The sequence below is a fragment of the Sus scrofa genome, chromosome 15, assembly GCF_054392235.1.
Source record: "Sus scrofa isolate SSC_HxYL_T2T_F1_AM1 chromosome 15, Sscrofa_HxYL_maternal_Yorkshire_Landrace_v2.0, whole genome shotgun sequence".
NCBI classification, from domain to species: Eukaryota; Metazoa; Chordata; class Mammalia; order Artiodactyla; family Suidae; genus Sus; species Sus scrofa.
In genome coordinates this window covers 27,394,522-27,409,803 of record NC_139397.1, presented here as the reverse complement: position 1 = coordinate 27,409,803, position 15,282 = coordinate 27,394,522, and the positions used below count along the sequence as shown (strand labels likewise).

Here is a 15,282-nt window from a genome sequence, read left to right as displayed (position 1 = left end):
AGGCGCGCAGCCTGCTCTGGAGGGAATTGCAATAAGGCCCGGTGCAGCGGGTTTGCAATAAGGCCCGGTGCAGCGGGTTTGCAACCAGGTCATGCTTGGTGAGCTCCTCCATCCACAGGTCGCTGGCATCGAAGGCCTAGGGGTTGGTTGGTGAAGTCCATCATCAGTAGGATGCCCTGCGTGCCCTGGTGTTGGACTTGAAGATGGTGCAGAACTTGCCCAAAAGTGCCAGAGCTCCAGCCTGAACTGCTGGGCCTCCCTCAGGATAGTGGTCGTCTTGCAGCCAATCTGGTTGCTGTATGCTTATGGGGACTCAGCTGTGCCATCCTGCAGGCTCTCCAGACTGTCCTTTTGACCATGTCCTCCTGTGGCTGGCGAGGAGGAACTTGAGCAGGTGATAGTATGGGGGAAGGGTGTGTGTGGGGGGGTGCTGGACAAGGCCCTCAGACCGACTTTCAGGAGCCACGCATGATCCCCACCTGCAGTTCCAGCCTCTGCTGATTACCCCCATACCACTGGCAGCTAGTTCATGGACAACTGAAATGTCCCCTTACCTGATATTCTTGCTTCTGCTCTTGCCAACCTAGTTTATTCCCCACATAATAGCCAAGATATTATTCTATTAACATAAATCCTATCTGAGCACTCCTGTGGTGGTCATTAGTGCCACCCCCTGACTATTCTGCTCCCTGTCCCTTTGGATACATCATAATGAGCTAATTACCTACCTCCATGTGGGAGTGTGGGGTCCTTTGGCATGTTCTGGCCAATAAGTAGTAAGCAAAAAAAATGACACCTACATTGAGTTGGAGCGTTTAATTGCTGTTTCCAAACTCTCCGGAACATACAGTTCCCCCTGCCACCAGGACTAGTATGATCTGACAGTGGTGACTCCATGAGCCTGGGTCCCAGAATGAGGATAAGGATGGAAGGATGGTCAACAGAGAGCCAGTAGATATACTACTACTTCTTTTCTTTTCTTTTCTTTTTAGGGCTGCACCCACAGCATATGGAAGTTCCCAGGCTAGGGGTTGAATTGGAACTGTAGCCACCGGCCTACACCACAGTCACAGCAATGTGGGATCCTAGCCACATCTGCAACCACAGCTCACGACAACGCCAGATCCCCAACCCACTGAATGCGAGGCCAGGGATTGAACCCACATCCTCATGGTTACGAGTCAGATGTGCCACAATGGGAACTCCCAATATACTACTACTTCTGAGAAACTTTCAGGCTAATTTTGCCCTCCTCAGTAAAGGGAAATGGAGTTTCTCTCCTAAGCATGCACAAAGACAAATACTTGCTCTGTCTTGCAAGTTCTCCATCCAGGCAGGGCCTTGTGTCCCCATTGGTATAAAAGTGCTGGTTAAAATTGTTTAGGCCCCAGCACACCAGCAAGTACTTATATGGTCTGCACAACTTAATATCCAGAATCTGGGCTCCAGGACACCCCTCCTCCAGTCACTGAATAAAGAATAGAATCTTTATCTGAGAGATAGCTCTTCTTTAAGAAATCTAAATAGATACAGAATGTTGCCTTCGGGATGGATTAGCAATGGGATCCTGCTGTGTAGCACTGGGAACTCTGTCTAGTCACTTATGATGGAACATGTAATGTGAGAAAAAAGAATGTATACATATATGTGTAACTGGGTCACCATGCTGTATAGTAGAAAATATATATAAATAAATAAATGATAGAAACCTAATGATACAAAGTGATATTTGGTGACAATCATACTACAAGTGTGTACTTTATATTCTAAGCATTTGTACCTTCATACTCCACTTTCCCCATGGACTTTCAAGCAACCTTTGTTTACAGAGGCCTACTCATGCTTTTTCCTTTCCTCAGCAAGTGCTACCATATGAGACCACCAGGATGTGCACTGCACCATCTGAATTAAAGTTACTAAACTGCACTTTGTTATCAAAGGTCTCTGTAAGGACTGTCATGATTCTGAATTTCATGTAACATCGTTGCTGAGAATGTTGACGTTTAGATCATGTATGTCCCATTTTAACGTAGAAGATCTTTTTCAAGTATGATATGGAGAAAAATTATCTCCTTCAGGAACAAAGTGCTAGTGCTAAGATCTCACTATAGTTTCCTCTGCATATTGGTGGCTGAGAAACTTTGAGGATTTTCTATTTAATCCCAGAAGCTGTATTGATTCCTATTGTTGGAGTACTGCCTTTATCCTCTTACCTCAAACCTCTCTATGCCACCATACAGTCAGGCCAGGGAAGCTGCATACTCATCACAAATGTCTGTGTGTGGCTACATGAAAGAGAACAGACGAGAGAGCTTGCTAGAGTGGAAGAAACAGAGGGAGGGAGGAGTACCAGGAGCCAGTGAAACTACACGGCATCAGAGTGTGGCTCAAATCCCATGTTGGCCATTTTATTGTCACAATTTACATCTCTTCTGTAAGCTTTGGTTTCCTCATCTGTAAGTTGGTAATGAAAACTGCCGCCTCAGAGAGTTATTGGGAGGATTGGCAAAAACACCTAAACAATGAGTAGTTCTGGTTCTTAGCAATAGCTTAATAAATGGTAGCTCAGATTGCTCTTATTATTAATGTCACTGAAGAAGAAAGATGAGGGGAAAATGCCAGCAAAGAAGTCAACAGCTTCAAAATGGAACTATTAGTGAGTTGTCTGTAGTGCATTTTCTCTGATGTGTGCAAAGCCTCAGACCTCCAGGAAATGTTTTTCCTCCAAGAATTCTGTTCTTTCTTTCTTAGAATTCATGACTGATTATGGCCAGTACTTTGCTCAATTGTATTTATTTGTTCATTCATTCCAAAAAAATTTACTGTGAATCTGCTTTGTGCCAGATACTGAGCTGGGTGCTGGGAAATAATAGCAGGGGTACAGTCCTGCCATTATGGAGTGTACAGCTTAGACAAGGAGGCAGACTAAAGGCTATTACAGAAGGTAATTATGTGCCTCCTCTTGTCACAAGCAACAGTGACCTGATGAGCTATTTCACACAAAAGTCTTAATGAATCCTTCTAGGATTATTTATAACTAATGAAAAACTCCTAAAGAGGTGAAAGCTTAATCCACATAAGCAAATCTCTAATGGCAGAAGTTAGGATACTGCAGCACCAAGAGTAAACAGACACTTAAATCCAAAGCTCTGCCAAGAACCCCTCAAACCCCACCACATAGTTAACTCCTATTCTGCCAGAAACCAAGGCTTTGGTATTCTTTGCACACATTGACTGTTAGGGATGTTCTCAGCCCCATGCCCCCAATCAGAATCTGTTTTACATTTTAAAGAAGAAAAAGTCTTCTTGACTAGATGAGCAAAGAAAAACCCATAACTGAAGGACCAATAGACTTTTTTCATTCTGAGCCATTTAAACATAGAAATATACGAAATAAATTATAAAACAGAAAGTGATGAATCAAGATGAATTAAGTATAATCTTGCAGCACATTAGAATCACCTGGGGGCCTCTAACCATCCCAACCTAGACCAATTAAATAAGCATGCTTGAGATCTGGAAACTGGAATTTGTTTTTCCATTTAAATCTCCCAGGAGAGTCTCTTATGCAGTCAGGGTTGAGAACTACTGGAGCAGAGGAAGAGAGCCCCAGGGACTGGAGCCTTGCCCAGATTTTGATACATGGGACATGGGAGGAGTGAAACATGGCAGCCTGGCACCAGACCAATGTGAGAACAGTCAGACTTGAGAATGGCCTCAGATTGGGCTGTGAAGAGAGCGCCTGACCTAAGCTAGTGCATCTTTGTTGAGACAGTAGAGGATGGGCTGGTTTGGGAGTTTAGGAATTCCTCCACCACAAATACCCTTACTTTAAGTTCTACTTTAGTTCATGAAGGTTTCTTTAGATTGCTTTTGGGAAACAATGAATATTTTAAGTTTGGTGAATTTGGAAGTAATACTTTTGGTGATATCTAGAAACAAGGGAAATGTGGGATTGAGAAATGTAAAATAAAAGACAAAGTTTTATCTAAGAGGTGTTTTTTTATTTGTTTTCTTCACAGGTCTCTCCTAGAGGAAAGAAAGCACTGACATAATTAAATGAGGTATTCAACCTGGGGTTACCATCCAGTGCCTCCAAAAGCCAGGCAGGTAGCACAAATGGTGCTAACACTATTGGGAATGGGAAGGTCCAGGAAGCTCCCCTTATGTAGGGCCCTTACCTCAGGAGCTCTGTTGGCCCATGTGGTGACTTGCTCAAAGAATCCTATGAGAAAGTGATAGTAAGTGAAAATAAACTGTAGGTTTCTTATTCTTTTTTTTTTTAACACTAAGTAACTAGATCATAATATACCATGATTGGTATTCTCTTTGTTGTTTCATCTATATTGTTTTATTTCAAAGAAGATGAAAATATTTATGTCCTTATAGTTTCACTTACAATGTTAATGCCACACCCCAATTTCCCTAAAGGATGGTATATTCCCCAACCTTGAATTCTACCAAAATGAGGCTTCCAAAAGCCTAAATCAAGGAGTGAGAGACACCTGTGTTGTTAGATGTCCTTACAGGCAGTGTTTGCAAAAAACCTAATAGTAGTCAAGGCTTCTACCCATCCTAATTCTTTGCATTGCTAAGTTTAAAGATCTGCTATCTAAGCATAAAAGCAAAGCTCAGTTAAGAGTATAGTCTTCTACTTGGGAGTTCTGTTAGACTGCCTTAATATCATTGGAATTATAGGAATCTGAAGAGAGTTATAGGAAATTGAATTTACAAAAATTTATCTTAAGACAAGTATCACCTGTGGTTAAAGAACTATCTTTATAGGCTATTTTGGGATGATGAGTTGTAAAGAGTATAACTGAGTAACAATAGATGGTCAGTAGACCACATTCTAAAGGCGCTGGCAGTTAAATGCAAGAATTTATTTTCATGAGTGTGTTTCCAAACTAGACTGTTGTCTTCAGCATTCTTTTTGTGTGTGTGTGTGTGTGTCTTTTTAGGGTCGCACCTGTGGCATATGGAGGTTCCCAGGCTAGGGGTCCAATCGGAGCTGTAGCTGCTGGCCTACACCACAGCCACAGCAACGTGGGATCCGAGCCACGTCTGCAACCTACACCACAGCTCACGGCAATACCAGATCCTTTAACCCACTAAGCGAGAGCAGGGATAAAAACCGCGTCCTCATGGATACTAGCCAAGTTCATTACCACTAAGCCACGATGGGAATTCCTCTTCAGCATTCTTTCATCTCTTTCCACTCCTCACATGTCTTTCCTTCTTCTCTCTATAAATGTGGAGTAAAAATTTTTTAAATATGAGTTCAGAAATGTATCAAATATTAGTCCTCCTGGGCTGGCCACATTATCATTTCCATCTCCGCCTTGAATCTTACCTTCTTGAAGAGTACTTGTTGCCCCTGAATGTTCCTTTACCCCCTTCTCAATATTTCACTTTATCTTTTGTGTTGGACAGATTCTAAGTGGATTCACCCCGCCATGCTTCCTGTCTCCTGGTATTTATGCCCTTAAATACACTTGCGTGTGTCGGGGGTCGGGGGGGACCTATGACTTGCTTCTAACCAATAGAATATCATAAAAGCAAAAGATGTCCCCTCCATGATTACACTATTATTTAAGACTATGACTTTTTATCAGACCTACTCTAGAGAATGCCTTGCTAATATGGAGTTAGCAGCCATGGTGGGAGAGTCCACATAGCAAGGATCTGGAGGCAGCTTGTAAGACCTGAAGGCAACCTCGAGCCTCTAACCAGTAAGAAGCTGGTCTCTCAGCCCTACAACCACAAAGAAATAAATTCTGCCAACAATCAGAGTAAATTTGGAAGGGGAAGATTTCCCCTATGAGAACTCAACCCAGCTGAGTAATACCTTCCTATGAGAACTCAGCCCAGCTGACATTTTGATTGAAACCTCGTGAGACCTTAAGCAAAGGAACCAGTAAAGAGGTGCCCAAAGTAAAACTGAGACAGTAAACTCGTATTGTTTTAAGCACCTATATTTGTGGTAACCTGTTACACAGCAACAGAAAATGATTACATCTATCCAGAATGCACAAATCAGAATGGTGCTAAAGATGAGGCAAGTTGGGACCAGGTATGAGTTGTAACACTCCATCTTATCTGTAGCATTTGCTCCATGGTTGAGTCTTCCGGCTTTCAACAACTCATTTATAAAAGATTTGGTCCTGGGAGTTCCCGTCGTGGCTCAGTGGTTAACGAATCCGACTAGGAACCGTGAGGTTGCAGGTTCGATCCCTGGCCTTGCTCTGTGGGTTAAGGATCCAGCATTGCCATGAGCTGTGGTGTAGGTCACAGACGCGGCTCGGATCCCACATTGCTGTGGCTCTGGCGTAGGCCGGTGGCTACAGTTTCGATTAGACCCCTAGCCTGGGAAACTCCATATGCTGCAGGGGCAGCCCTAGAAAAGGCAAAAAGATGAAAAAAATAAAAAATAAAAGATTTGGTCTGTGTGAGTTATTACTGAGTCATAAGAGCTCCTCCAAGCTGAAAAACAAGTGGGAGTCAGGCAATATGATGATACCTTTAAAGAGTAAACATAGTTTACTTCCTTAAAGAAAAATGGGTCAGTGGAATTCACCAATTGTTCACCAGCATGAGAGAGATAGGAAGTCACTTTACCCTGTGGATGTTGTTTACTATAATCAATATGAGAGGGAATGAAAATTCCAGTGTTTATACCAGATTAGTTCATGTCTTTTGAAGGCAATTTAAAAATAGGTTGATCACCTGTAAAAAGCAAGTGAAAAGTGCCAGTCAGTCAACTCAAAATAGTATCCATCATCTATGCACACTGACTAATCCCATCTAAAATTCTGTTACTTACTTCTTAAATAAAGGATCCAGAGAGTCCTTGCAAATGCACGCATCTTTGAAATGATGACATGGAGTCCAGCTGCATGAGTTTCCTTTGAAGGGACTAAGTGACAGTCCTGGATGACAGATGACATTGCTTAATATACATCAAATATGGGGTGTAGAGAAGAGAACTCTTAGAAAATTCACCAAATGCAAGATGGTGTGATACCTTTACCTAGTATTCTCTATGTGAAGCACTTTAGGAACATTAACTTTTCTTCAATTATTACTTTCTAGGACAGTCCAGAGTTGAACACAATTTACAGCCAGAAAGCTGAAGAAATTGTGATTTAGAGTTACAGATCTGCAATGATGATTACATGCATCTTGTCCAATAACTTAATGCTTGTATGTAGTTTTGTAAGTGTGTTCATGTTAATGACCTTTGAAATGTAAGGCTGAAAGAGTAAATTATTTTCATTTGGAGAGAAGGAGAGAGGAGGGGAAGAGACAGGAAGAGGCAGGGAGGGAGAGAGAGAAGTCAAGATGACAGGATGAAAGTGGAAGTTTTACACTTTCTTCCCTAAGGACTTACCATCATCCTGCCCCATTTTATTAACACCTGTACATATGTGGAGACAGAACTTTTGCCCATTCCCCCACATTCCCTCCCTGGGAACACCAAGGAGAAGGAGGAGATTCATCAGCTTTTGCTAAGAAAATCCTGATTCTCCTTCCCTACACATAAGCACTAGGTTCTGAATCTTGGAACACTAGAATTGATTCTATGAAGAAGAACCCAGGGCTCCAAAAGGTCACACAACTTGTCCAATAAGAATAAGTTGGCCAGTAATAGAAGCTACCTACCTTTCATTTAGGTTCTATCTTCTTCTGGCCACATCACACACAACATCTTGAATGCTTCCAAAGAACTTATGCATACAAGGAAACTGAGGCTAAGAGAGTTTGAGGTATTTGCTCATAGCCACACAATTAATAAATGAGATATGAGGGACTTAGAGCCAGGTCTGTTTCATCCTGAAGACCATAGTCCTTCCATTAAACTAGGCCACTTCTTGAGAATCCAGGATTTTTTTAAATTCCCAGCTAGAGTAACTTTCTTATCAATAAGCTTGAGCCTAGATTTCTAGGTCAAAGATAAAGTCAAAATTCATCTTTATCTTATGAGAATTTATCTAGAGATTGTTTCTCTTCCACAAATATCTAAAGTTTGGGCTTATGAAAAGGTAGGAGATAGGTGCTCTCTTGTGTAGGAGTGTGTGTGTGTGTGCGTCTGTGTGTGCCCATGTTCATGCACCCACATGCACACATACCTGTACTCAACGTGAACACATGATACCATTATAACAGGTGCATCAAAAGTTATATGCTCTTTCTGATGTTTCTGCACAGTGATCTGTTTTTATTTTTATTTTTAGGTGTCAATTTGAAGTACAGCTTTTCATTGTCTCTCTTTGCAGGTCTTCATCAGCAGCATTAAAGATGCCTTTGGAAAGTCACAGTGAGCACACAATGGTCAGCATGAGCCATTTCAATCCTGACTAGACTGTACCTCCTTCAGGCATCGATCTGGCATGAAGCCTGAGCTTCCTTGCTGTTTCCCCTCAGGAAAGGCAGTGGAAGTTCACAGGCACTGAAGGACCCTAGCAAAGACACCAGACTTCGGGTGGAGCCAGAGCACAACATGGCATGGCTCGTATTTACATGACAAATGGAAGCTTTCCTTGGGATTTCAAGAACAGAAGGTGCATACAGACACAATAGTCTCTCAGCAGTACTTTAATGAGTCAGGGCTCTTGGCTGGATGGATGCTCAGTAACAGGACATTGGTACAGTGAGAATACAAGCAAAGGATGCTTAGGCTTTGCTTGGGCAGGTGTCTCCAAAGGGAGGGAAACATGACTCATGACACTTGAGCTAAGTTGACACTGCTGCCATCACCTTTGGAAAGCAATTTGTAGGCAGGGATCTAGGTTGTTCATAAAAATGCCATGAGCAGCAGCTTCAACCTCAGGAGGCTTCATAGGGATAGATTAATAGAAGGATTACAGAAGCTAAGGCTTTTGTTTAAAGAGAGATTACAAAGCATTTAGTTTGGCTCAAGTCAGCCTGAGGCTTAGCTGCTAAAATGCCCCCTTTTCTCTGCTCTGTCATGAGTTTTGCTCTACCTTAGTGCTCATATGTGAAGATGAAGATCAGCCTTTATTTGGAATAATCACGGATGAGGTTGTTGGTCTCTCTCCTATTAATATGAATGCAGATAACATGAGGATTAGAAGAGATTCTAATCAACTGACCAATATTAGCTTTTCAAGTAACAAGTGTGAGTGATTTCTAACGTACTTGAAGGTGAAAAGGAAACATGCAGCAGAAGTGGACGCAACAAGGTCAACACCTACAGAGATTTTCATAAAGTTGTGGCGTCTGTGTTCCAAATTGTCTAAAGTACCAACTTTCTAGGTTAGGAGAGTAAAAAATACAGATTTAAAAACACTCAATCTATTTCCTCCTCCTGAGACTGAATTGGATGGACTGCATGGCTGACCCGGACTGCAAAAGCCTACACACTCAGGAAGTGACTTTAAAAAATGGATTGACTAAAACCCAGCCAATTTGTCAACGATTTGTAGAACCAGCCTTTGTTCAGTTAGGAATCATTCCTGATCTTCTCTAGGTCAGGGAGCTTTTCTGCTTCAGTGAATCTTTCCCTTTCTTTGGGAATTAAAATCTAAAGAAAAATGATACAATTCCAATGGAACCATATACAAAATTAGCACCTGGTGAGTCTTCAGGAGGTTCAGCTGAAAAATTGAAAGCAGATGGCCCTGGAGGAGCGGCTTCTGTTGCACCTTGAGTGGAAGTCTCAACAGTCAACATGGTAATGTCATGCTGATTTCATTACCATAACATAGTGGCTCAGGGGGAAAAAAAAAAGCTTTCATGGAAAGTGCCCCCAGACATTTTAGAGTCCACAGTAGCAAAGATCCCTAAGTCAATGTTATTTTTTGAGTTTCTTTGGAAAGTACTATCCTTTATGGGCTGGATGAAATTTCCAATGTTTTCACTATGAATGAGAGGGGGCATGGCTGTCACTTTTTATTCTAATGATATCTGTTCATACCATCTACCTACTAGGCACTGCTGGTAGATGGACAATATAAAGGCACAAAACCTCTTCCCATGAAGCTCATGAAATAATAAAGCAGTAGTTCTCAAATGATGGGAGGGGGGAATTCCTGGACCAATGTCTAAGAGTAGTACCTCATAGGAATTTGTTAGAAACACCAGGAACTAAGGTAGATGGGCAGATCAGCAAGGTCTTAAAAGGCTCTGGTTGATCTGATGCAGGTGCCACTGAAACAGGGAGACCAGATAGTGAATTAAAAACTGTAATGCTGGGAATATAACAAGCAAGCAAGAAAGGCTACTATGGGAACTTAGAAAAAGTAGAGTTAACTTACAGACAGCATATTCCAGGTGTTAATTTTAAAGACATGAGGTCATAGGTAGTTGTGAATAGAGCTGATACCTTTCATAGCAGCAACATTTCCTCATCATGGTGCGCATTTTCTACTCTGTAAGTCAAATCTGTGAATACTATGGTCCTTCAATGCTAAATGGCATTTCCTTCCACTCCAGGTTCAAACCACAGCTCCAGAATCACTGATAGGGGTAACACTTTTTACAAAGAGGTGATGAGGTGTTGAGTCTGTCCCAGGGCCTGGTGAGAAGCTGTCCTCCAATTAGGGAAGTACAACAGTTAAAGAAGCTTCTTCCAGGCCCCGGTGAGCTGTAGAAGCCCTGCTACCACACTGTTGCTTTCTGAAGCCTGGGTCTCAGGCTCTCTATGTTACAGTCTGGGCTTTGCTAATACATGATTTTTAGAAAGATCATCTGGGGAGTTCTTTGGCACATCAATTTAAGGATCCAGCATTGTCACTGCCATGGCTTGGGTTGCTACAGTGGTGTGGGTTTGATTCCTGGCTTGGGAATTTCCTCATGCCATGGGCGAAGCCAAAAAAAGAAAGATCATCTGATACGGGGTGGAATCATTTTCCTTTGTGTCTAAAACACTAGAGCATTTCTCAACTATGGCTCTACAAATAAAGATCACTCAGGGAGCTTTAAAACAGTACCTAAGCCAAGGATTTAACCCCAGAGATTCAATTAATCTGAGGAAAAGCTCAGGCATCATTATCTTTAGAGGTCTTCAGGAGAATCTCACATGCAGCTAGGTTTGCAAAGCACTCAGCCTTGCAACTCAAATTGTGCGTCACATTATCGGGAAGTTAATGGGACTGCAGAATCTCAGGCCCCAGCTGCAAACTACTGAATCAGAATCAGCATTTTCAACAAGATCTGCAGCTGATTGCTATGTGCATGAAAGCATGAAGTGCTGGTCTGAAGCGTTTGTGATCGATTCTTCTCTTTTAAGATATCTGTTCCTCTAATGTGAAATCATAGCACATGTATTATGCAGCACAGTCTCAGTGAGGTGGCATATGCCTCAGGTATCTGTAGTTTGTCCTGAAACATGCACTTTTTTGTGTGTGTAGATTAATGCCAAGAAGAGTGCTCTGAGTATATGAATACATTCACATCAGAAGACGTTTGTTTAGTTTAGGGGGCATATAGTGATATGGTTTTATGGCGATGAGACCTCACGTGCAATTTGTAATTCGAGGAATACTGTACCAGAGTATATACGCTGTTTTGTAAGCTCTGGGGCTAAATTATTGATTTCACTGACTCTTACAGTCATGCTTATCTTTACAATAACTATGCAAGTAAAATATTATTATGACCATTATTACATAAGGCAACTGAAGTCCAGAAGGGTTAAATTGCCTAAAGTCACTCAACTAGTAAATGGCTAAGTGGTCATTCAAATCTAGCCACTGAGACATCAACATCCAAAATCTTTTCGTCATTCCAACTTACTTGCTTTAATTCTGAAAACTTCAGTAAAGCATCACTCTTTGATACAGAACAAAAGAATGCAAAAGCTGATCACTTCTCTTAGTAGGAATAAATGATAACTGATGGTAACTTTTCAAAACTGTCCTTCATCATCTGCTGAAATGCCAACTACTTGGTACCTAGTCCCACCATGGCCTTCATCTAGTCAAAAGGGCTTAATTCTGGAGCAGTCTCTTTTGAGGTTTAATAAACTATAGGCAAATTTGATGGAATTTGGCATACTTTGGAATCAGATAAAAAGCACCTGTATGCCATCTTTGGTTCTTTCCTTAGCTTTACCAAATTAATTCAATTATAGCCCTTGTCAGGCAGCAGAACACTGAACTGTGGGTGCCTGCATCTTTTTATAAATTAAAGGTGTGATTTTAGAGTGTGCTCATTACTCTAGGCTTGATGTATAAAGGAAGAAAGCAGCAAAATTAAAGTAATAAAGCCTGTCTTAAAAGACATTTAGTCACTGTAGTTCTCTTTGGTGGAAATGACCTTGGCTGCATCTTTCATGCACCCTTGCATTTGGCTTAGGATGCATAATTCATACAGCAATCAATTAGCTGACTGTAGAGCCTGCAACAAGAGAGAATATTTCATATAAATCATTGCTGGCTAAATTGCTGGGACAATTAATAAAGTAGGAAATCTATGGACATCAATTTGTAGGCAATACAGGTTCATCAAAAGCAAATCAGTTCCTTCCACCTCTTGGAAAGAAACTGCACACAAAGAAAACACCAGACATGATTTAATCACTATTTCTTAGGAAGGCCTTGATGAAGATAATATTATTTGTTGTTTTTATGAATGTGAACAAGTGTCTAATACAAGTGGCTCATTTATTTGGCTTGGGGCACTCAATCAACACCACCATTCTATGAATTAAAATACAGCAATCAAATAAGTATTCCTGCTCGTGAAGCAGCTATAATCTAGCACAGGGGGCCTCAAAATGAGATCTCTGGGAGGTCATGTGGGTCCAAAAGGTGGCCTGCAGACTTGTTTAAAATGCAAATCATCTCAGCATGCATTAGGTGAGCTTCAAATGCTACTTTCATTAATTATTTCTATGTGTGTCTCATGTACTCTAGAGCTAGAGCACTTCAATTTGCCTAGTCTCTTAGAAGTTAAGCAAGCCTACTTTTGGCATGTGTGCTAGATAATGCTATTCCTTTTTTGATTTCAAAATATATATTGCTCTGCTGTATAGCACTGGGAACTATATCTAGTCACTTATGATGGAGCATGATAATGTGATAAAAAGGAATGTATATGTGTATGTGTGACTGGGTCACCTTGCTGTACAGTTGAAAATTGACAGGACACTGTAAGCCAGCTATAATGGAAAAAAATAAAAACCATTAAAAAAATTTTTAAAAACATTTGAAAAAAATCATCTTATTATTATAATAAGTGTCTCCCCATCCACAATAAAATAAAATATATATTGCTCAAAAATAACTTGAAACCAAGTTAAGAATACAGAAATACCTTTTTTTTTTTTTTTTTGCTTTATAGGGCCACACCCACGGCATATGGAAGTTCCCAGGCCAGAGGTCAAATCAGAGCTACAGCTGTGGGCCTACGCCACAGCCACAGCAGCGCAGGATCTGAGCCATGTCTGTGACCTACACCACGCTGGAGCCTTAACCCACTGAGTGAGGCCAGGGATCAAACCTGAATCGTCATGAATCCTAGTTGGGTTTGTGAACCACTGAGCGAAGAAGGGAGCTCCCAGAAACACATTTTTAAATGGCAGATTGCTCAGATAAGAGTCACATATACATTATTTTTATTAAATGGGAGATGACATTAAATGTGGTAGCATGTCTGGTTGTAGGTTGGCTTCACATTATAATCATGTGGACAACTTTTTAAGCCCAGCTATGTCAAACCCTGTCTCCTGAAGATACTTATTCAAATAATAGAATCGAAAGCCTAGCAACAGCATTTTTAAAAAACTCTCTAATTGAGTTGAATGTTCAGGCAGGATTGGGAACACATTTTTCGACAGTACTGTATAGAGCAGTGTGCCTCAAACTTGAAGGTGCATGCAAATCACCAGGGGAATCTTGTTCACTCTCAGATTTTGATTCAGTAGGTCTGGGGTTGGGACTGAGATGCTATATACTTAATCACCTCACAAGTGATGCTGATTTTACTGGTCCTTAGATGACCATTTATTTGAGTTGCAAGGGGATGGGGCTGTGGTTCTCACATTTGGCTGCTGACAGGCACCAACAGGAAATTTTTTAAAGTACTTCTGCCTAGGACCCACTCTCAAAGACTCTAAATTAATGTTTGTGGTGTGCAGGCTGTGAATCTGTTTTTTTTTTTTTTTTTTTTTTAATTGATGTTGTTTTTAAAAAAGCGTCCCACATGATTCAGGTGAATGCAGAGTTTGAGACTTACCGGTATAAAGCAGTGATTCTCAAATTCGTTCAAACATTAGACACTGCAGGGGAGTTTAATTATAAATTAATCCAGGAGTTCCCGTTGTGGCTCAGCAAAAATGAATCTGACTAGTAACCATGAGGACACAGGTACTATCCCTGACCTCACTCAGTGGGGTAAGGATCCTGCATTGTAGTTAGCTGTGGCATAGGTTGCAGATGGGGCTTGGATCTGGAGTTGCTGTGGCTGTGGTGTAGGCTGGCAGCTGCGGCTCCTATCTGACCCCTAGCCTGGGAACATCCATATGCTGCAGTTGTGGCCCTTAAAAGACCAAAAAAAAAAAAAAAAAAAAATTTAATAATCCAGAACCAAACTAGAGCAATCGAATAAGAATGCCTAGGGATAGAGAATCCTAAAGACTCTACCAGAAAACTATTAGAGCTCATCCATGAATTTGACAAAGTCGCAGAATACAAAATTAATACACAGAAATTGACGGCATTTCTATATACTAACAATGAAAGAGCAGAAAGAGAAATTCAGGAAGCAATCCCATTTACCATCACATCCAAAAGAATAAAATACCTAGGAGTAAACCTACCAAAAGAGACAAAAGACCTGTACTCTGAAAACTATAAGACACTGATGAAAGAAATCAAAGACGACACAAATAGATGGAAAGACATACAATGCTCTTGGATTGGAAGAGTCAATGTTATCAAAATGACTCTACTACCCAAGGCAATCTACAGATTCAATGCAATCCCTATCAAATTACCAAGGACACTCTTCACAGAACTCGAACAAAAGTATTTTCAAGTTTGTTTGGAAGCACAAAAGACCCAGAATAGCCAAAGATATCCTGAAAAAGAAAAATGGAGATGGAGGAATCAGGCTCCCTGACTTCAGACTATATTACAAAGCAACAATTATCAAAACCATATGGTACTGGCACAAAGACAGAAATATAGATCAGTGGAACAGGATAGAAAGCCCAGAATTAAACCCACAGCCACCCCCCCCCCAACCTCTCTCCTTTGGAAATCATACGTTTTTCAAAGTCTGCATCTGTTCTGCAAAGAAGTTCAGATTCCACATGTC

General features: G+C 41.1%; 1 protein-coding gene across 12 annotated transcripts in view; it reads right to left on the bottom strand.

Moving 5' to 3' along the window:
• LOC106506183 (uncharacterized) overlaps nt 1-15,282 on the bottom strand; it is a 777,071-nt gene that overhangs the window by 564,226 nt on the left and 197,563 nt on the right. The window contains exons 3-7 of one of the 12 annotated variants that reach the window (XR_014830567.1): nt 10,078-10,170; nt 6,824-6,929; nt 5,169-5,245; nt 4,182-4,225; nt 2,214-2,285 (exon numbers count right to left, since the gene is read on the bottom strand). The exons of 10 other annotated variants lie outside the window; for them this stretch is intronic. The gene's annotated coding sequence lies outside the window, so the exon portion shown is untranslated. Of the gene's footprint in view, nt 1-2,213; nt 2,286-4,181; nt 4,226-5,168; nt 5,246-5,956; nt 6,727-6,823; nt 10,171-15,282 lie in introns of those variants that run through there. One more of the 12 variants, XR_014830568.1, reaches the window with a different exon arrangement.